Source organism: Bubalus bubalis, chromosome 20 (assembly GCF_019923935.1).
Source record: "Bubalus bubalis isolate 160015118507 breed Murrah chromosome 20, NDDB_SH_1, whole genome shotgun sequence".
NCBI classification, from domain to species: Eukaryota; Metazoa; Chordata; class Mammalia; order Artiodactyla; family Bovidae; genus Bubalus; species Bubalus bubalis.
The window spans coordinates 20303681-20326658 of NC_059176.1; the positions used below are offsets into that span (position 1 = coordinate 20303681).

At 36.9% G+C, this 22978-nt stretch overlaps 1 pseudogene; it reads right to left on the minus strand.

Moving 5' to 3' along the window:
• LOC123465210 overlaps positions 1-14614 on the minus strand; it is a 30144-nt pseudogene extending 15530 nt beyond the window's left edge.
• Between the last annotated feature and the right edge of the window lie 8364 nt (positions 14615-22978).

A 22978-nucleotide genomic window follows, 5' to 3' on the forward strand; every position in this document is an offset into this window, starting at 1 on the left:
GTCGCCAAGAGTCGGACACGACTGAGTGACTGATCTGATCTGATCTGAATGAGTTCGTAAAAGCTTTAAATCTGTTAATACACACTAGTAAACAATTACAATATGAAAATTGAAGCTAACATCCCCCAGAGTGGACTCAGTCTTGATTTTCCATCATGATAAGAAATTGAGACCCTTGAAAATTGACCCTTGATATTCTACAGGAAATTCTGACTTCATTTTTCTAACCCCTTCCAACTTCACTAATTTGACTGAAAAGGGTGAAATATGGGAGGAAAATAAAGATACATTGAACACATACACAAAGTATGCAACTTCACTAAAATATCCTATGTTTTTCAAACTCAGATATTTTTCTAATTACAGAAAATCTCTGCTGGTAGGAAATAAATTTATTTAACATCCATTGACTCAAGAAAAAAATTATTTTCAGACTAGAAGAGATCATCTTACTGATCTCTTCTGAATTTTATAGATAAGAAAACTTGCAAAAATGGATTAATTGATTTTTCTCAGTGAAAGTGATAGAGCTCACAGTTAAAGAGAGTGTCATATTACTTGCTCCTTTTGTTCCCACATACAACACAGACTCATATTATTTCTTTAACTTATGTTCAAGTGTAGTTGACTTACAATATCATGTTAGCAACACTTATAAAGCAAAGTGATTCAGCTATACATATATATGTGTATATATATATACACATACATATAATACATATATACACACTTTCTCAGATTTTTTTCTATTACAGGTTATTACAATATATTGAGTATAGTTAAATGTGCCATGCAGTAAATTCCTTTTGTTTACCTGTTATATATATATAGTGGTCTGTATTTCCTAATCCCATACTCCTAATTTATCCCAGCATTCCTTTCCTCTTAAGAAACCATGTCTGTTTTCTATCTCTGAGTCTATTTTGTTTTGAATATAGATTCATTGTATTGCTTTTTAGATTCCACATATAACTGATATCATATAATATTTGCATGGTAATCTCTGTGTCCACCCATGTTGTTGCAAATGGCAGTACTTCTTACTTTTTTAAGGCTGACTAAAACTCCATTGTACACATATGTCACTTCTTTATGCATTCATCTGTCAGTGGACACTTGCCTTGCTTCCATGTCTTGGCTATTGTAAATAGTGCTGCAGTGAACACTGGGGTGTATGTATCTTTTAAAGTTAGAATTTTCATCTTTTCCAGATATATCCCAGGAGTGGGGATGCTGTATCATATATTAGCTTTATTTTTAGTTTTTTTAAGGAACCTCCATACCGTTCTCCATAGTGGCTATACCAGTTTACATTCCCATCCACAGTTTAGGAGGGTTCCCTTTTCTACACATCATCTCCAGCATTTATTATTTGTAGACTTTTGAAGATAGCCATTTTAACCAGTTTCAGGTGATACCTCATCATAGTTTTAAATTTGCACATCTCTAGTTAGTAGCAATGTTGAGCATCTTTTCATGTGTCTCTTGGCCATTTGTATGTCTTCTTAGAAAAAGTCTGTCCAGGTCTTTGCCCCCCCGCCTTTTGTTTTTTGATTGGGTTGTTTGTTTGCTTGTTTAATATTGAGCTATATGAGCTGTTTGTATACTTTGGAAATTAACCCTTTGTAGTCATATTGTTTGGGAGAAGGCAATGGCACCCCACTCCAGTACTCTTGCCTGGAAAATCCCATGGACAGAGGAGCCTGGTAGGCTGCAGTCCATGGGGCCGCTAAGAGTCAGACATGACTGAGCGACTTCACTTTCACTTTTCACTTTCATGCATTGGAGAAGGAAATGGCAACCCACTCCAGTGTTCTTGCCTGGAGAATCCCAGGGATGGGGGAGCCTGGTGGGCGGCCGTCTATGGGGTTGCACAGAGTCGGACACGACTGAAGTGACTTAGCAGCAGCAGCAGTCATATTGTTTGCAAATATTTTCTCCCAGTCTGTAGATTGTCTTTTTGTTTATGGTTTCCCTTACTACACAAAAGCTTATGCTTGATTAGATCCCATTTGTTTACTTTTGCTTTTATTTATTTTGCCTTGGGAAACTGATCAAAGAAAAAATTACTACAATTCTGGCCAAGAATATTTTGCCTCTGTTTTCTTTTAGGAGTTTGTGCCTTTTATTTAGCCCTTTAAAATATTTTTAATTTATTTTTGTATATGGTGTGATAGCAATATGAAAGTGAAGGTCACTCAGTCATGTCTGACTCTTTGCGACCCCATAGACTATACAGTCCATGGAATTCTCTAGGCCAGAGTACTGGAGTGGGTAGCCTATCCCTTCTTCAGGAGATCTTCCCGACCCAGGAATTGAACCTGGGTCTCCTGCATTGCAGGCAGATTCTTTACCAACGGAGCTATCAGGGAATCCTGGTGTATGGTGTGAGGGGTATTCTAATTTCATTGATTTTCATGAGACAGTCCAGCTTTCCCTACACCACTTGCTGAAAGACTGTCTTTTCTCCATTGTTTATTCTTGTGTTCTTTGCAAAGATTAACTGATCATAAGTGTGGGGTTTATTTCTGGTCTCTGTTCTGTTCCATTTGTATGTCTATTTTTGTGCCAATAAAACACTATTTTGATTACTGTAGCTTTGCCCTATTGTCTGAAGTGGGGGGCGGGGGTGGTTATGTCTCCAGCTTTTTCTGAAGGAAACTGGAGAGTTATGTCTACAGTTCTTTTTTCTTAGGATTACTTTGATAATTCTGGTCTTTTGTGGTTCTGTTTAAATTTTATGATTATTTGTTCAAATTCTGTGGAAAATGTTTTAGGTAATTTGATAGGGATCACATTAAATCTGTAGACTATGTTGGGTAGTATGGCCATTTTAACAGTATTTTTTCTTCTAATTCAAAAGCATGGAATATCTTTCCATTTCCTTGAATCTTCTATAATTTTCTTCACCAGTGTTTTATAGTTCTCAGTTTATAGATCTTTTACACCCTTGGTTAGGCTATTCATAGGTATTTTTTTGATGTGGTTTTAAATGGGATTTTTTTTACTTTCTGATATTTCATTGTTAGTGTAATGAAATGCAACAAGTTTCTGTATATTAATCTTGCATTAATCTACCTTGCTGAATTCATTTCTCACTTCTAATAATTTTAGTGTGGGGAATTTAGGATTTTCTATATAGAGTATCATGTCATCTACATATAATGACAATTTTACCTCTTCCATTCTAATTTGATTACTTTTTATTTCTTATCTGATCACTTGGCTAGGACTTCCAGTACTATGTTGAACAGACATGGTGAGAGTCAGCTTCCTTGTTTTGTTCCAGAATTTAGTGGAAAGGCTTTCAGCTTGTCACCACTGAGTATTATATTGACTGTGGGTTTATCATAAATGGCTTTTATTATGTCGAGATGTGTTCACTCTATACCCAATTTGATGAGGGTTTTTTAATCACAGTCTTGCATTTTCTTTATCTATTGAGATCATTATATGGGTTTTTTTTTTTTTTTTCTCCTCTTGATGTGGGGTATCACATTAATTTACATGTGGGGAACCATCCTTTCAACCTGGAATGAATTCAACTTGACTACAGTGTATTATGATCCTTTTTGTGTGTTGTTAGTTTCAGTTTGCTAATATTTTGTTGGAGACTTGCATCTATATTCATCAAAGTTTGGTTTTGATAGGGTGATGGTAGCATCATAGCATGACTTTGGGAGTGTTCCCTACTCTTCAGTCTTTTGGAAGAGTTTTAGAAGGATCAGTGATAGGTCTTCTTTGTATGTTTGGTAGAATTCCCCAGTGAAGCCATCTGGTCTTGAACTTTTGTATACAAGGAGCTGGGGTGGGGGTGCTTGGTTTGGTTGATTTTGTGCAGATCAGGTTTTACTTCTAGTGATTGATTTGTTCAAATTATCTGTTTATTGACTCAATTTGAAAGACTGTATGTTTCTAGAAACATATCCATTTCTTCTAGGTTCTTCAACTCGCTGGCCTATAATTCTTCACAGTATTTTCTTATGATTTTCTTTTTTTATTTCTGAAGTATTTACTATGCCTCATCATTCATTTCCTGTGTATTTGGATCCTCTCTCTTTTCTTCTTTTCTCTGTTTTCTCTTTTAGCCTAGCTAAGTGTTTGTCAATTTGTCCTTTCAAAAATTAGCTCTTGGTTTTATTGATCTTTACTATTGTTCTTTTAGTCTCTGTTTTATGTATTTCCTCTCTGATTTTTATTATTTTCTTCCTTCTGCTGAATCTGGTTTTTGTTTGTTCATTTGCTAATTCTTATAGGTGTTAGGATATGGTTGTTTGCGTGGTATTTTTTTTTAATTTATTGGGAAAGGCCTGTATCACTATGACTATTCCTCTTAGAACTGTTTTTTAATGCATAGATTTTTGTAGTTTTGTTTTCATTGTTTTTTGTCTCTGAGTATTTTATGATTTCTTCTTTGAGTTCATCAATGACCCATTGTTTTTTTACTATCATGTTTTTTAGTCTCCATACAATCAGATTTTTTTCCTTGTTTCTCTTTCTGTGGTTGGTTTTTTATTTCATACAATTGTGATCAGAAAAGATGATTGAAATAACTTCTGTTCTCTTAAATTTGTTGAGGCTTGTTTTGTATACTAGTGTGTGGTCTGTGCTAGAGAATATTCAATGAGCACTTGAAAAGCATGTGTATTCTGTTGTCTTTGGATGTAGTGTCCAGTAGATATCAAGTAAGTCAAACTCTTCTATTGTTATTTATCACCCCTATTGCCTTATTGACATTCTGTCTGGAATATCTGTTCACTGATGTCAGTGCGGTGACAAAGTCTCCATCATTACTGTGTTCCTGTCAGTTTCTTATTCTCTGTCTCTTAGAATTTGTTTTATATCTTTAGGTGCTTCTGAATTATGTGCCTATGTGTTAACAAGCATACTATCCTCTTCTTGTATTGATCTTTTTACCATTACAGAGCAGCCTTCTTTGTCTGTTTTTGGACTTTGATTTAAATCTGTTTTGTCTGTTTGAATATTACTACTCCCACTTTTGTGTCATTTCTGTTTGCAAGAAATATCTTTTTCCATCATCTCACTTTCAATTTATGTGTGTCTTTCACCAGAAATGGAGTCTACTGTAGGCAGCATATTATAGGTACTTGCTTTGCTATTCAGTCTTCCACTCTCTGTCTTTTGATTGAAGCATTGTGTCCATTATACGCTTAACTTCCTTTTTTTTTTTTTTTTTGATGTTTGTGATTCTATTTATGCTTTTGATTTGTGGTGGTGGTTGTTCAGTCGCCCAGTCATGTCAGCTCTTTTCAACACCGTGAACTGCAGCACTCCAGGCTTCTCTGTCCCTCACCATCTCCTGGAGTTTGCCCAAGTTTGTGTCCATTGTATTGGTGATGTCATCCAGCCATCTCATCCTCTGACGCCTTCTTCTTCTCCTGCTCTCAATCCTTCCCAGCATTAGGGACTTTTCTAATGAGTTGGCTCTTCACATCAGGTGACCAAAATACTGGAGCTTCAATTTCAGCATCAGTCCTTCCAATGAGTATTCAGGGTTGGTTTCCTTAAAGAGTGACTATTTTGATCTCCTTGCTGTCCAAGGGGCGCTCACGAGTCTTCTCCAGCACCACAATTCAAAGGCATCAATTCTTGCGCTCTGTCTTCTTGACAGTCCAGCTCTCAAAACCATATGTGACCACTGAGACCTTTGTTGGCAGAGTGATGTCTTTGCTTTCCAACACCATGTCTTGGTTTGCCATAGCTTTCCTGCTAAGAAGCAATCATCTGATTTCATGGCTGCAGTCACCTTCCACAGTGATTTTAGGGCCTCAAAAGAGAAAATCTGTCACTGCATCCACCTTTTCCCCTTTTAATTTGCCATGAAGTAATGAGACCTGATGCCATGATGTTAGTATTTTTTAATATTTAGTTTTAAGCCGGCTTTTTCACTCTCCTCCTTCACTCTCATCAAGAGGTTCTTTAGTTCCTCTTTGCTTTCTGCCTTTAGAGTGGTATCATTCACATATCTGAGGTTTTGCTGTTTCTCCCATCTATCTTGATTCCAGCTTGTAACTCATTCAGCCTGGCATTTCTCATGATGTGCTCAGCGTATAGGTTAAACAAACAGGGTGACAGCAGACAGCCCTGTCGTACTTTCTCAGTCTTGAGCCAGTCTGTTGTTCCATACAGAGTTCTAACTGTTGGATTTGTGGTTACCCATAGCTTTATCTCGGAGAAGGCACTGGCACCCCACTCCAGTACTCTTGCCTGGCAAATCCCATGGACGGAGGAGCCTGGTAGGCTGCAGTCCATGGGGTCGCTAAGAGTCGGACATGACTGAGCAACTTCACTTTCACTTTTCTCTTTCATGCATTGGAGAAGGAAATGGCAACCCACTCCAGTGTTCTTGCCTGGAGAATCCCAGGGACAGGGGAGCCTGATGGGCTGCTGTCTATGGGGTCGCACAGAGTCGGACACGACTGAAGTGACTTAGCAGTATAGCTTTATTTACCAGCTTTAGACTGATAGTCATATAAGTTCAAATACATTCTATAAAATCTACAGTTTTTACTTTTCTCTCCCAATTTTTTTTAATTTTGATCTCCTGTTTTACATCTTTTTGCCATTAATTGTACTTGTCTCTTTTACACAAGTCTGACTGCTCTATTAATCTGTGTACTGATTTAAGTGATCTTCAGTCCTTTTATATATTTTTTGCCTTTCATATTATGTTTTTCTTTTTCTTTTTTTTTAATTTTATTTTATTTTTAAACTTTACATAATTGTGTTAGTTTTGCCAAATATCAAAATGAATCCGCTTTTTCATATAGATTCTTGTTTCTCTATTTAGGGACGATCTTTAGGTGTTGTTTTTTAGGTTGGATTAAGTATTATATTCTTTTAGTTTTTTCTTGTCTGAGAAATTCTTAGTTTCTGCTTCTATTCTAAATGATAATCTTACTGAGTGGAGTATCCTAGATTTCAGGTTTTCCACTTTCATGACTTTGAATATCTTTTTTTTCTGTGAAGTTTCTACAGAGAAATCAACTGATAACCTTATGGAGGTTTCCTTGTAAGTAACTCTTTATTTCTCTTTCTGCATTAATAATCCTCTAATTATCTTTAACTTTGCCATTTTAATTATGATATGTCTTGGTGTGAGTCTTTTTCATCTTTGGGACCCTCTGTGCTTCCTGTTCCTGGATATATGTTTCCTTCTTTTGGTTTGGGAAGTTTTCAGTCATAAGGTCTTCAAATACATTTATGATCCCCTTTTCTATTTCTTTTCCTTCTAGAATACCTATTTGAGTACATTACCATGAATTATATTATTAAATATCTCATAGAAGCTCATGTGTTGCTGTCATTTTTTATCTATCTAATTGGATGATTTCCATTATTCTGTTTGCCAGATGATTATTCATTCTTCTTCATTATTTAGTGTACTATTCGTTGCCTTTAGCTTGTTTTTTTATTTTGGCAGTTTAGTTGTCTAATTTTAATTGGCTCCTCCTTATAGTTTCTAGTTCCTTGTTACAGTGATCTGCATTTCTTTTTACAATCATTCTTAATTACTTTAGCATCTTTATTACCTGCTGTTTGAAATCAGGGTCTGGTAGACTGGTGTGGTCTGTTTCATTGTTTGTTCTTTCAGGGGGGTTTCTCTTGTTCTTTTAGTTGGTAGTAGTTCCTCTGCTTTTTCATTTTGTTTAAATCTCTCTTACTCTGAATTTAGGAGGAACAGTTATCTACTGTGGCCTCTAAGGGCTGTTTTTATGTGGGAGCTTTCCAATGTAGACTGTGTGGTGAGTCCAGTATTTTTGGTGCCGGTGCCTTTTGTTGTAGATGCCTGCCATGCCTTTCATCAGAATGTCCTGGCCATTATCCCCTTGATAGGGGATGTGTTTGGTGTTGTGGTGATGAGAGCCTACATTGGATGTTGGTGGTGTCTTCACTTTGCTCTCTGGCTGTTCACAGCCCTGTTGATGCAGGGTCTGCTCCCAGTTGTTGGAGTAGAAGCCCTTAGATCCAGCTCTAAGCTGTAGGGTGAGGTAGGTAGAACTGAATCAGTACTTCTGTAAAAGTAGCCACTGCCTTTTCCTTCTCAGGAGCTGTCACCAGGATGCTACCTGCCACCCATTGTGTGCACCCACAAATTCCATTGCTGCTGCTCCACATGGTTCCCTGTTGTAGAATCGCTGACAGTGGCTGGGCCATCAGTCCCACTCCTGGCAGGTCTAGGCTCTCCATTTCTGCAGCCACTGGAGCTGTACCTCACTGCGAAGCTGTTGACAAAAGGGCTCCCATGGCAGATGCATGCCCCAGCCTCTGCATGATAATAATGGGACTCCTCTGGTGGGCCCTCACTCCATCCCATGCAAGTCGATGATAGCTGCCTGTACACTCTAGGCCCTTCAGGCTGTCTGCATGTAGCCACACCAAGTCCTCTCCCCAGTTCTGTGCACTGAAGCCTGAGTTTAAGCACTCAGGTACCACACACACCAGCAGGAATGCAGGTGAAGGAGTTTCCCAGAGCAAGGGAACCTTCCCTCTTTCACAGCTTACTCCCAAGGGTATAGGTCCCATTTGATTCCATTTTTTTTCCCTTTTGTTCTACCCAGTTACCTAGGGATCTTTCCTGTAGCTTTAGTTATATAAGAAATCTTTTGTAGCTTTCAGTTGGCTTTCTGTGAAAATTGTTCCACATGTAGATGTATTTTTGATATGCTTCTCCGGGGCAGTGAGCTCCATGTCTGTCTATTCTGCCACTTTGATCTTCTCCACTATTTTTTTTCCCTTGCTTTTAAATTTTGACTCTCATGATATCCTTTATGCTATATGGATGTAAAACAAAACAAGGAAACATTTTTTCAGAGGGTATAATTAATAATAGAGGGAAAATGTAATTGGCAATTATTGGTGGATTAAATATTTGAAATAGGTGTGTTTGAGTCAACTAATTTCTAAATGTTTAACCTTCAAATTGTTCAAATAAAACTTTAAATGATCCCTCAGACTTTAAAAACAACTCTGAAAGACATTTTTGTAACTATTAACCTTTGGAGATTATCTGGACAGAATTTTCTTCTCCAGTCATGTTAAAACCACTATAAAATTTTTCACTATTATGACAACTCTTAAATGGAGAAACTCAACACTTTCTGTTTTTGCTTCTGAAACTTTAAATATAGTTAACCTCCTATCTGGACAGAAGGAATACTTTTTGTCCATTAGTTTTAACTTTTTCAATGGCAGAAAACTGCTTCAAGGCATGTCAATTCATATTGATGTGCCTACTCATTTTCTCCTGTCACCAGAAGATACCACTTGATCCCCTGTCAGCACTTTAGCCTCCTTTCCATTCAACATATAATTAGCTAGGAGATGGGTCAGAACGATGGAGATGCCTGAAATTCTACAACACATGCAGTTGAACTGATTTTTGAGAGAATATTTTTGCTGCCTAGTAAATCAAACCTATAAAGCAATCTCTGTTCCATAATTAACATAATACGCTGATATCACTGTGTATCAGAAAATAAAAGGGCAAATACTTTCTGTCAATAATTAGACCTTTTACCAAGTTTACTTAAGTCCTTAACAATAGTACCCGTGTAAGGGCAAGGTGCTGAGCCTCTGGGGAAGAGTACCATTGTATATAATGCCAAGTACTGAAAAGAACACATTAAAATAGAGGTAATTTATTACATTTCAAACTTCAGCCCTTTTTCTACATTTGTAGTTTTTCCACGGAGAAGGCAATGGCACCCCACTCCAGTACTCTTGCCTGGAAAATCCCATGGATGGAGCAGCCTGGTGGGTTGCAGTCCATGGGGTCACTAAGCGTCCGGCACGACTGAGCGACTTCACTTTCACTTTTCACTTTCATGCATTGGGGAAGGAAATGGCAACCCACTCCAGTGTTCTTGCCTGGAGAATCCCAGGAACAGAGGAGCCTAGTGGGCTGCCGTCTGTGGGGTCGCACAGAGTCAGACACAACTGAAGCGACTTAGCAGCAGCAGCAGTTTTTTCTATTTTAAAAAGAGTAAAAGAGACACTGATGTATAGAACAGTCTTATGGACTCTGTGGGAGAGGGAGAGGGTGGAAAGATTTGGGAGAATGGCATTGAAACATGTAAAATATCATGTATGAAACGAGTTGCCAGTCCAGGTTCGATGCACGATACTGGATGCTTGGGGCTAGTGCACTGGGACGACCCAGAGGGATGGTATGGGGAGGGAGGAGGGAGGAGGGTTCAGGAGGGGGAACACATGTATACCTGTGGCGGATTCATTTTGATATTTGGCAAAACTAATACAATTTTGTAAAGTTTAAAAATAAAATAAAATTAAAAAAAAAGAGTCTTTTTGCATATTTATAATACATATCTTTCCTCTAACTTCTAACATGTGAGGGATATAATTACAGGTTGTCATAAAAAATGCTATCAGTGTTTGAAATGGATTAATTAAATGCCACTGCTATAATTATATTTTAAAAATATTTTTATGTACAGCAATTGAAATTGTGAATGTTTGATTTATTCTGTACTACTTTTTATCATTTTTGAAATACCTTTTTATATGGTATCAGAACATATAATCTTTTTATATTAAAGCATATTTTGTATTTTCCTGTTTTTATTGCAGATGTGAGTTAATGGAACTCACTAATAGGGTAAAGTAAATCAAACTGGTCAAAATCACAAAATATATTTTTTCTATATCCTGATTAATTTAATTATTTAGTTTTCGAACAGATTTTCACTGAAAACATGTTTTTTTTTTCCAAAATAGCTACACAAAAATTGATATACTATGGACAATTTAAGTGTCTGCATCATTTTGAAGTTGAATCTACAAGGCACTGAAATAATTAACTCAAAAAGCAAGACAACTTTAAATAAATAAATAATAGACTGGAAAACATTTCTGAAAAAATATACTATTTGTGAAAGATAATTCACAGAAACAATCAGTCAACTTGCCCAATATGAGACAAAGCTTGAAGTGGATCTGTACTGACACATAAAAGTGTAAAAAAACAATGATTTTGGTGGTCAGTTTCCAAAGTCTGTTATTTGTAGTCAGGAAAACTCATCTAGGGGAAATACCCTCTTTCAACTATTGTTACTATATCAGTAATCTTGGACAAAACACTTTCAGCAGAGGTATTTGTATGTTTTTCCTTTGGAGAAATAATATTGTTCTATTTGTTTTACTCAGTCTATCTATTAATCTAAAGATCAGTTTTACTATATTAAACATTTTACTGGGGTGTTCATGGTATCTGTGACAGTCCTTTTATTTTCCTTTACTCTTCTAAAAGATATGTACTCTTTCTGATCCTTCAGTAAATTTTATAGAAATTTTAATATGCCTTCTAAATTTTATCAAACTCTAAAATCAAAGTTAATGTTTATCCTTCTGCTGAGCAGTTTAGCTTCTATAATCCCCTTCCTGATTTAAATGCTGTTTTTTTGTGTATTTGAGTTCTATCATAACCCTCAGAAAAATTATCACTCAGTTCAGCTCAGTTCAGTCGCTCAGTTGTGTCCAACTCTTTGCAACCCCATGAACTGCAGCACGCCAGGCCTCCCTGTCCATCACCAACTCCTGGAGTCCACACAAACCCATGTCCATCGAGTCGGTGATGCCATCCAACAATCTCATCCTCTGTCGTCCCATTCTCCTCCTGCTCTCAATCTTTCCCAGCATCAGGATCTTTTCCAATGAGTCAGCTCTTCGCATCAGGTGGCCAAAGTATTGGAGTTTCAGCTTCAACATCAGTCCTTCCAATGAACACCCAGGACTGATCTCCTTTAGAATGGACTAGTTGGATCTCCTTTCAGTCTAAGGAACTCTCCAACGCCACAGTTCAAAAGCATCAATTCTTTGGTACTCAGCTTTCTTTATAGTCCAACTCTCACATCCATACATTACCACTGGAAAAACCATAGCCTTGACTAGAGGGACCTTTGTTGGCAAAGTAATGTCTCTGCTTTTTAATATGCTGTCTAGGTTGGTCATAACTTTCCTTCCAAGGAGTAATCACCTTTTAATTTCATTGCTGCTTTTTAGTTAATATTTGTGTAGATTTATAACTATATTTGACACTTTCTTTGCTTATCATATCTCTTTATATATCTCAGGCCTTCCAGTAGGATCACTTTTCCTCTGGCTAAATAATGAGGTTCCTCTGGCTAAACAGTGAGATTCTCTTGGTAGCAAATTCGGTTCTGTTGTTGCTTTGTTTGGAAAAATGAAACTGGTTATTCAGTTCTAGGTGGATAGTTACCTTTTCTTAGATTATTTTAGTTCTTGCTGCCTGCTTTCCATTGTCACTTTTGAAAAGTTCACTTCAGTTCAGTCTCTCAGTCGTGTCCGACTCTTTGCAACCCCATGGACTGTGGCTCGCCAGGCCTCCTTGTCCATCACCAACTCCTGGAGTTTACTCAAACTCATGTTCATTGAGTCAGTGATGCCATCCAACCATCTCATCCTCTGTCATCTCCTTCTCCTCCCACCTTCAATCTTTCCCAGCATCAGGGTCTTTTCAAATGAATCAGTTCTTCACATCAGTGTCCAAAGTATTGGAGTTTCAGCTTCAACATCAGTCCTTCCAATGAATATTCAGGACTAAATGCTGAAACGTTGGAAAAGTTAATTTGAAAAGTTAACTACTGACTATTGCCTTTCTTTGGAAGTAAACCTGTCTTTTAGGCTGCTTCTGAGATTCGTCTTTGCCTTTGGTGTTTTGTAGTTTAATTTTCATATATAAAAAAACATAAAATATTTTTCATATATATATATATACACACACACTCATGTGCATATGAGAATTTCATTAAATTCTTCCATCATGAAAGTTAGTAGACTTTCTGAGAGGCAATGACTTTATTCATAAGCAGTTCTACATAGGTCTCCTACACTCCTGTACATCTCATAAAGAGATATTGGGAGCTTTGTTCCAGCTTATCTTTTTAAGGGTGTCTGCATAGAAAACAGCCTTGGAATATATAATTTTCCTCCAGATCAAAGGAGAAATTTATTTTCTGATCAGAATAATAAAACAATATGTCCCTCTAAGTAAATTGGGCAGCATTGCTAAAATCACTTTTTTTTTTTAGCTGTATCACACTGCATGTGAAATCCTGGTTCTCCAACTAGGGATCAAACCTGTGCCTCTGCATTGGAAGCAGAGTCTTAGCCACTGGACCACCACTTTAAAAATTTTGTGCTCCCTAAACTCAGAATTCCCCAGCTATCACACAATCTACTATGAATATTATCCTCCTAGACCCTCCTCTACATCTCCCGTATCAGATTTGGAGATCAGGAACTACTTAAACAAACATGAAGTACAATATCCCTACTTGTCCATGAGTAATAAAGTCCTTTCTCTGACCAAGGCATCTTTTGTCTTCTGCCAACTTCTGTAAAACTGGCCAGTTAACTTGCAAGTAGTATAAAATCTCAACCCATTCAAAGCTCTGGAGTGATGTTTATGAGATTTGCATAATTCCTGAAGCCATTATTTATGTGTATATTCCCCTTGTCACATTCTTTTTCTCCTCTCTTTCTGGTACCCTACTGCAGTATTGTTAGTACCTTTTACTCTATTCCTCTTCCATGATATTTCTCTCATGTATTTCATCCTTTTCTTTGCCACATTCCAATTAATGTCTTCAGATATACCTTCAGATTCACTAAAAGTATAATCTACTGTATTGATCTGCTAGGGCTGCCATAATAGAATACCACAAGCTGTGTGGCTTAAACAATGGAAATTTATTATTCTCACAGTTCTGAAAACTGGAAATTCAAGATCAAACATCAGGTTTGGTTTTTGGTAAGACCTCTCTCCTTGGCTTACAGATTGTCACTTTCTCACTATGTCTTCACGTGACCTTCTCTCTGTACACATACATCCCTGATGTCTTTTCCTCTTCCCACAAGGACAACAGTCCTATTGGATTAGGACTCTACCTAGTAACCCCACTTAACCTTAATTACTATCTCCTTAAAGACACTATCTCCAAATACAATTATATTAGAACTTCAGCATATGAATTTGGGGGTAGAAGTGACATAGTTTAGTTAGTAACATCTACTAATGGCCATTTTTCATTTGGGGAGGATGTAAGACAAAGTATTTTATTTTCCAGAAGAATGCAAAAGAAACTCTTACATATAGCAGACAATATTGGGGAGAATAAGAGATTAGGAGAGGAGGAGGTAAACCTTTACTTTTCACTTTATTTTATGCATTTCATGTTATATGTTTCTATATGGTTTTAATTTTTGCCATATGGCAGACTGACTCTAAGATAAGTCCCTGTAATGCCTGTATCCTGGTACTTATGCCCTGTGCTTATGTCATTCCTTCCCCTTGAGTGCTAATGAGGCCTGCGAGTTGCTTCTAACCAACTGAATAGGGCAAAGGTGATGAAATATCCTAGACTCACTTAGAATCTCTCTCTCTCTCTTGACTGGCTTGATAAAGTGACTATGCTGGGAGGCCATGTGCCTTGGAGTTGAGGTCAGCCTATAGACAACAGCCAGCAAGAAGCCAGGGCCTTTAGTATTATACCTTCAAGGAAGTCATTTCTGCAACAACCTGAGTTAACTTGAAAGCAAACTTATTCCACATCACGCTACTCAATAAGTCCTAGCCACCACAGTGATTGTAGCCTTGCAGAATCTGTGGCCAGGCTCCTGACCCACCGAAACTTTCAGAAAAGAAATGTGGGTTGTTTTTACACTGTTATGTTTGCAATAATTTGTTATGCAGCATAGAAAACGAACACATATCATGCATATATAACTTCAAACTATGAACTATATTTGATTAAAAATTACATCTTCATGTTTTGACAGACAATAAAACATTTTAAGGTTTTCTTTTTTAAATAAAATATGCTTTTCATTTCTGGAATTTGTATTTTATTTCATTTATTTCATAAGCATTTCATTATGCTTCATCATTTTTCTAATCTGTTTCTTTTTGCTCATATTTGTAATCCCTTCTTTCATTACTTTAAGAAGTGCTTATTTTAAACTATGTCTGACATTGTTGTGTTTCTGAATCTGCTTTGCATTGCTTCTGCTAAATCTTACTCATGATACTTTGGTTCTTATAGGCATTTTCTGATTTCCTATGAGAAGCTCACATTTTCTGGAACATTAAATATGTGAATTATTCAAGGTCTGTGTGGAAATGGGTTTCTCCGGAGAGTCTCTGCTTTTGCTCCTCCACCATCAGTCACTTCAAACTAACCCCAGAGCTTGAGGGTTTTAAGACAGTCCGGTGGTGACATCTCATGTTATGGACGGCTTGTGGTTATTGTTTCCCTTTCATTTTTTACTCAAGTTTAATGGCCACTCTGACCACCTAAATTTTCAAAGTTTTCTGAATGGTTTCCTTTGCTTCAGCTCACCTTTACTCCCCAGTTTATTGCAGTCAGTGTCTTTCTTTCCCCGAAATTCTTCTCAAACTACACTCCAAGGATACCAGTACATTTCGTACTGAAAACCATTAGCTTCCTTTAATGTCTTTAGTTCACTGCTTGTAACGCTGTACATCACTCTCCATGTTTTTTGTACTGTAAATGTTCTTGCTCCTTTTACAACCATCTCTTTCTCTCCACCCCAGTATCCTTCACATTCCTTATTCCTTTCCTTTCCTGACAAAATTCTTTCAATGCCCACGGTTGGGTCCTAACACTCTCCTTAATTTTTCATGTTTTCCTTCAAATTTCTCCTTCATTTCTTATCTTCAAATAGTAACTGCAATTTGATGTTACCCAAAACTATGAAGTCCAATAATTTTGACATACTCAGAAGTCCAGATCCATGGTCATCTAAACAGCTCTTAATACTTTAATATTTATTAGATTCTATGTAATAGTCAAAGTGACCAAATATAAATTCACTGTTTTTTCAAAGTCTGTCTCTTCTGCTTATTTTCAGTAATCTACAAGCAATAAAGGCTGGAGAGGGTGCGGAGAAAAAGGAACCCTCTTACACTGTTGGTGGGAATGCAAACTAGTACAGCCACTATGGAGAACAGTGTGGAGATTCCTTAAAAAACTGAAAATAGAATTGCCTTATGATCCAGCAATCCCACTGCTGGGCATACACACTGAGGAAACCAGAAGGGAAAGTGACACGTGTACCCCAATGTTCATCGCAGCACTGTTTACAGTAGCCAGGACATGGAAGCAACTTAGATGTCCATCAGCAGATGAATGGATAAGAAAGCTGTGGTACATATACACAATGGAGTACTACTCAGCCATTAAAAGGAACACATTTGAATCAGTTCTAATGAGGTGGATGAAACTGGAGCCTATTATACAGAGTGAAGTAAGCCAGAAAGAAAAACACCAATACAGTATACTAACGCATATATATGGAACTTAGAAAGATGGTAACAATAACCCTGTGTACGAGACAGCAAAAGAGACACTGATGTATAGAACAGTCTTATGGACTCTGTGGGAGAGGGAGAGGGTGGGGAGATTTGGGAGAATGGCATTGAAACATGTATAATATCATGTATGAAACGAGTTGCCAGTCCAGGTTCGATGCACGATACTGGATGTTTGGGGCTGGTGCACTGGGACGACCCAGAGAGATGGTGTGGGGAGGGTGGAGGGTTCAGGATGGGGAGCGTATGTATACCTGTGGCGGATTCGTTTTGATGTTTGGCAAAACTAATACAGTGTTTCAGGTTTAAAAATAAAATAAAATTGAAAAAAAAAAATAAAAGACAGAGAAGCCTGTAAAAAAAAAAAAAAAGCAACAATAACACTTGATGTAGAGAATATATATGCCAGATATTGCTCTCAGGGCTTTGCAGAAATTAAACCAATATAAAAAGAATCCTGTAACATAAAGATTATCATTATTTCCTTTTTACAAATGATAGAACTGAGACACAGATAGGTCAAATTATTTTCTAAGGTTATACAGCCACTTAGTGATTGATCTAGCACCCACTAGGGCTCCGGGGTCCTTTCTTGGTAGATACTCTCATATACAGCTAGTTAATACAGTAGGTCACCAATTCCTTCTTCCCAGACACTTACATACATATGTGAATTCTGTGTCTAAACTCTCCCAATAACCAAACTGTTGCATATTATAATAATCAATAGCAATACATTTTGTTGTAAATCCTAAGTCCTTCATTCTTACCAGTAGACTAATTAATGTGCTAGATGTAATTAAATCAGCATAAATATCATAGTTGAATTTCATGAAAAAAGATCAGAAAATGTTATGCCCATTAATAGCTTCTGTAGCTATTCAAGCAAATATAATGCAGCAAGGATAATTAAATCTTGTGCTTCGGGGAGCAAGTAGGTTTGCTTAAAGAACAGAAAGGAAAATATGCCTTTATTCTCTGCCCTAGGGAGAACAGTGGAATAACTGACTAGGTATATTAATGGAGTAGTAGAAAGGGTAACATCTGCTGTTCTCTGAAATATCAGAGCTTTGGCTGAGGTAGAATTAATTGACTCATATTTGGTATGGAATTATAATTTTAATTTACCACATGGTGGAAACAGGCTCTATTTTAATTTCATTTTAGTTTTAATTTACTAACTACAAAAAAGCATGCTATCTCATAAATACAACAGATATTATATTTTAGAAGGGCCTGGCAGGATATGCTTTTAATGATTTTCTATTTCTGTTCTCAAAGTTGATTTCAATGGTATTGAGTTCTCAGAGCAAGAGTTTACTTTTTCTTTCTGTGGTTCACACACTGGCCTGAATCTGAATTATCAGTAGGCTATTACAGACAGCAGAAGTAAACAGGTAGGCATTAACATGATGAGCCTGAAATGCCAAATCAGCGATAGAGCAAAATTCCTCAATTATAATTCATAGAATGCTGTCTTATTTTTAATACTTTAAATATACTCTAGTATTGGTAGCAATTATCTGAGAAGACTGTATAGAAGATTCAAATTTAATGCCCCCCAAAAATGATAATTCCTAATTTTAAATGTATACCCACTTGCTCCATTACCAATCTACCTCCCTTAGTGGTCTCATATACTAATAGCAGTGAGCCCTAATAGGCTGAGTAACTCTAATTCCAGTTCTCAATTTCAGATTGTGAGTGTACTTTTATTTTAATACCTTTCTAAAATTTAATTTCATTTCTATCTGCCCTCATTTTTTTTTTTTTTTTAATGCCTGGGCCTCAGGGCTGTGCCAATTTGCATATTTGAATTAATGCACCAAATAATGTTTGAAAGTCTAATCTTATTAAATGCTTTTAAATCCAACAGTTCCCCTGACTAGTTAGACTTTATTAAATTAACCCATATGTTATCAAAACCTTACGCTGGCTGTCTACTTGGTTGTCTCTGAGGGTCAAATGGACCAAATGGTTTCCTTTAAAAAAAAAAAAACAGTATTGAGGCTGGAAAATTTATGTGAGGTTAGATTTCCAAAGATTTTCCACTAATGCAAAATGCCATGAATTATAGAATGTACGGTTGACTAATTGCTTAAGAGTTGACCGTTGTTGAGCTAAGGATTTTTCATCTCATTTCCCCACCCCTTGGTAAAGCTTTGTCACAAGTAGTTTTAAAGAGGGGAGTAAAATGATTTATATGCTCCATATGCTATGAGTGTACTGGTGGTGAGAGAAACACCTCACCGGGTAATAGATCTAAGGAAAGAAGTAAGAAAATAGCTGATAGTAAACTGCGGTAACAAATCAAAATACGAACAACTCGCTGTTAAAGATTACAAATAAATTCCGGTGGCCTTATACAAGAGAAAGCAAAGAATGCCAAAAGTATAGATATTCTACAAACTATGTGGAATATACTTAAAGTGTATAAATATTACACTTTATACTTAAAGTGTATAAATATTACACTTTATACTTAAAGTGTAAAATCTGTGATTTATCCTGTCAGTTATATATAGGACATAATCAGTGATGACATTAAGCAACAAACTATTTAAATGATATCAATACAAGCCTCAGAAGATACTCTACTTCTCAGGATTAAATATGAGGAACTCAAGAGATTTCCATAGTTACCTCAGGCTGAGAAATAGCATTTGAGCCAACGGCTACAGTTGTCCTGGAGGAAAGGATTTCTTACTCTAGACAAGAATTATAGATATGATCTTCTGAGTAAAAACAGCCAAGTTAAAGCATAAGGCCACTCTCCCCAAGGGGCTAGCCAGATAACTATATTTATGGGATGTTATCCTTTACCATCCAATGCAAGTGTCTTTATGCATAAAGCTGCGAGAGGATCAGAAGCAAGCCCAGTTGCTCACCTATTTCTTTTCCATTAAAAAAAAATTTAATTATAGATTTACAATATTATGTTAATTTCAGGTATACATAAAAGTGATTCAATTATATGTGTGTGTGTATATATATGTGTATATATATACATATATATATATATATATATATATAGTTAGGTTGATTTTCATTATAAGTATTACAAGATGTTGAATATAGTCCCTTGTGCTACACAGTGAATCCTTGTTGCATATCTATTTTATTTATAGTAGCTTGTATCTAGGGCTTCCTTGATAGGTCAATTGATAAAGAATCCACCTGCAATGCAGGAGATCCCAGTTCAATTCTTGGATCGGGATGATCCACTGGAGAAGAGATAGGCTACCCACTCCAGTATTCTTGGGCTTCCCTTGTGGCTCAGCTGGTAAAGAATCTGCCTGCAATGTGGGAAACCTAGGTTCCATCCCTGGGTTGGGAAGATCCCCCAGAGAAGGGAAAGGCTACCCACTCTCATATTCTGGCCTGGAGAATTCCATGGATTGTATTGTTCACGGGGTCGCAAAGAGTAGGACACGACTGAGCGACTTTCACTTTCAGCTTGTATCCACTAATCTCATACTCCTATTTTATTTGCCCCCTCCCTGTCTTTCACCTTTCCTAACTGTAAGCTTGCTTTCTATGTCTGTGAGTCTATTTTTGTTTTGTATGTAGATTTATTTGTATTATTTTTTATATTACACTTACAGTGATATCATAGAATAATCATCTTTCTGTGATGTTACTTCACTTAATATGGATAGTATCTTGGTCCATCCATGTTGCTGCAGATGGCAATATTTCACTCTTTTTATGGCTGAGTACTATTTCATTGTATGAAGATCACATCTTAAACCAGTCATCTGTTGAAGGGCACTTGTGTTGTTTCTGTGCTTGGATATTTTAAGTAGTTTTGGAGAAGTCAATGGCAACCCACTCCAGTACTCTTGCCTGGAAAATCCCATGGACGGAGGAGCCTGGCAGGCTGCAGTCCATGGGGTCACTAAGAGTCAGACACGACTGAGCGACTTCACTTTCACTTTTCACTTTCATGCATTGGAGAAGGAAATGGCAACCCACTCCAGTATTCTTGGGCTTCCCTTGTGGCTCAGCTGGTAAAGAATCTGCCTGCAATGTGGGAAACCTAGGTTCCATCCCTGGGTTGGGAAGATCCCCCAGAGAAGGGAAAGGCTACCCACTCTCGTATTCTGGCCTGGAGAATTCCATGGATTGTATTGTTCACGGGGTCGCAAAGAGTAGGACACGACTGAGCGACTTTCACTTTCAGCTTGTATCCACTAATCTCATACTCCTATTTTATTTGTCCCCTCCCTGTCTTTCTTTCTTTTTTTTTTTAATTTTATTTATTTTTAAACTTTACATAACTGTATTAGTTTTGCCAAATATCAAAATGAATCCGCCACAGGTATACATGTGTTCCCCATCCTGAACCCTCCTCCCTCCCCATTCCATCCCTCTGGGTCGTCCCAGTGCACCAGCCCCAAGCATCCAGTATCGTGCATCGAACCTGGACTGGCAACTCGTTTCATACATGATATTATACATGTTTCAATGCCATTCTCCCAAATCTTCCCACCCTCTCCCTCTCCCACAGAGTCCATAAGACTGTTCTATACATCAGTGTCTCTTTTGCTGTCTCGTACACAGGGTTATTGTTACCATCTTTCTAAATTCCATATATATGCCCTCCCTGTCTTTCACCTTTCCTAACTGTAAATTTGCTTTCTATGTCTGTGAGTCTATTTTTGTTTTGTATGTAGATTTATTTGTATTATTTTTTATATTACACTTACAGTGATATCATAGAATAATCATCTTTCTGTGATGTTACTTCACTTAATATGGATAGTATCTTGGTCCATCCATGTTGCTGCAGATGGCAATATTTCACTCTTTTTATGGCTGAGTAATATTCCATTGTATGAAGATCACATCTTCTTAAACCAGTCATCTGTTGAAGGGCACTTGTGTTGTTTCTGTGCTTGGATATTTTAAGTAGTTTTGGAGAAGTCAATGGCAACCCACTCCAGTACTCTTGCCTGGAAAATCCCATGGACGGAGGAGCCTGGCAGGCTGCAGTCCATGGGGTCACTAAGAGTCAGACACGACTGAGCAATTTCACTTTCACTTTTCCCTTTCATGCATTGGAGAAGGAAATGGCAACCCACTCCAGTATTCTTGCCTGGAGAATCCCAGGGACAGAGGAGCCTAGTGGGCTGCCGTCTGTGGGGTCGCACAGAGTCAGACAGGACTGAAGCGACTTAGCAGCAGCAGCAGCAGCAGCAGCAGCAGCTGTGAACATTGGATACATGTATCTTTTTGAATTAGTGTGTTCATTTTTTTTTCTGGATACATAGTGTGGATAGGAACACTTGACAATAGGGGTTACAAAGCCACATCACTCCTAAACCTGTCAACAAGATCTTGAGAGATAGTCCAGTGCAAAGTTCTGTTTATCATGATTGTTTAGTAATATTAACCTACTAAAATTCAGTTTAGATTCTTTTAGAATCAGATGTAACTAATTTTTAAATCTACCTCTAAAAGTAATAATTTGTTGTCATTTAATCACTCTGTCAAGTCTGATTCTTTGCCACCCCATGGACTGCAGCACGCCAGGCTTCCCTATTATTATTATGAATAATAGCAACTTCATTTTACATACAATCAAGATTTATGACTCAGACTTGCTTCCCCAAAACTTGAGTGTGTTTGTGGCTGGCTGTTTGTGTGTATGGCAGAAATAAGGAGCAGGTCCCTTTTAAAACTTGTGATTTATTTCTGAAAACAATAGTATAATGTTGGCTGAATAGCTCTGTCATAATTATAGTAGAGTGACTCATAGCACACTACAAGTGCCGTTATAGCATTTTGTTGTACAAAAGAACGGTTGAATGATGATTCTCAAAATTAAAAAATAGGAAACTAAAATGTAAATTGCAAAACTAACTGCTGTATCCACTTGGCAAATGAAAATTCTTGACGTAGGTATATTCAAAAAACATTTCCAAGAGGAAAATCTGACCTAAAATTATTGTATTAAATATACTTTTTCTTAGCTATTAATATATTCTCTTCCTATAAATAGTAATACAAAAGTTTAATAACCAGAATTTGTAGTTGAAATTAACATATATCATTAGCATAGTTATACAAGTAGATCATTGTCATTAAAAATAGGACATTTGAATAGACAAAATATCTTTCTTAATGGTAGAATTATATGTAAGAACAAATTACAGTTAAAATATTTCATCAGCTTTCAAAGCCTTTGTGTGTCAAGACTATCGCCTTATTGAAAATGTAGTCTTTTAATATGCCAAAAATGGATATAAAATGAATTAAAACTGGTAATTCAGCTGAGAACAGCATGGACCACAATATACAGAGTCATCATGGTATGTCAGATTTGCATATGGTGCATTAAATCCTCATTACAATAAGATTAGGTATATATATTAGTAGCATTTTGAATATAAAGTACAAGTAAGAGTATTTAAAATTCTAGTTTAGCTACTCAATATACTCCTAACCACTAGGCTATGATTTCATTTTTAACTGTAGAGTTAAGATCATGTCTTGCTAAAAGCATCTGATTCTCCCTTTCATTATCACAGGACTTATAAAAATTTCAACCAATTGTGATATCAGGTACAAAGTCCAATATCT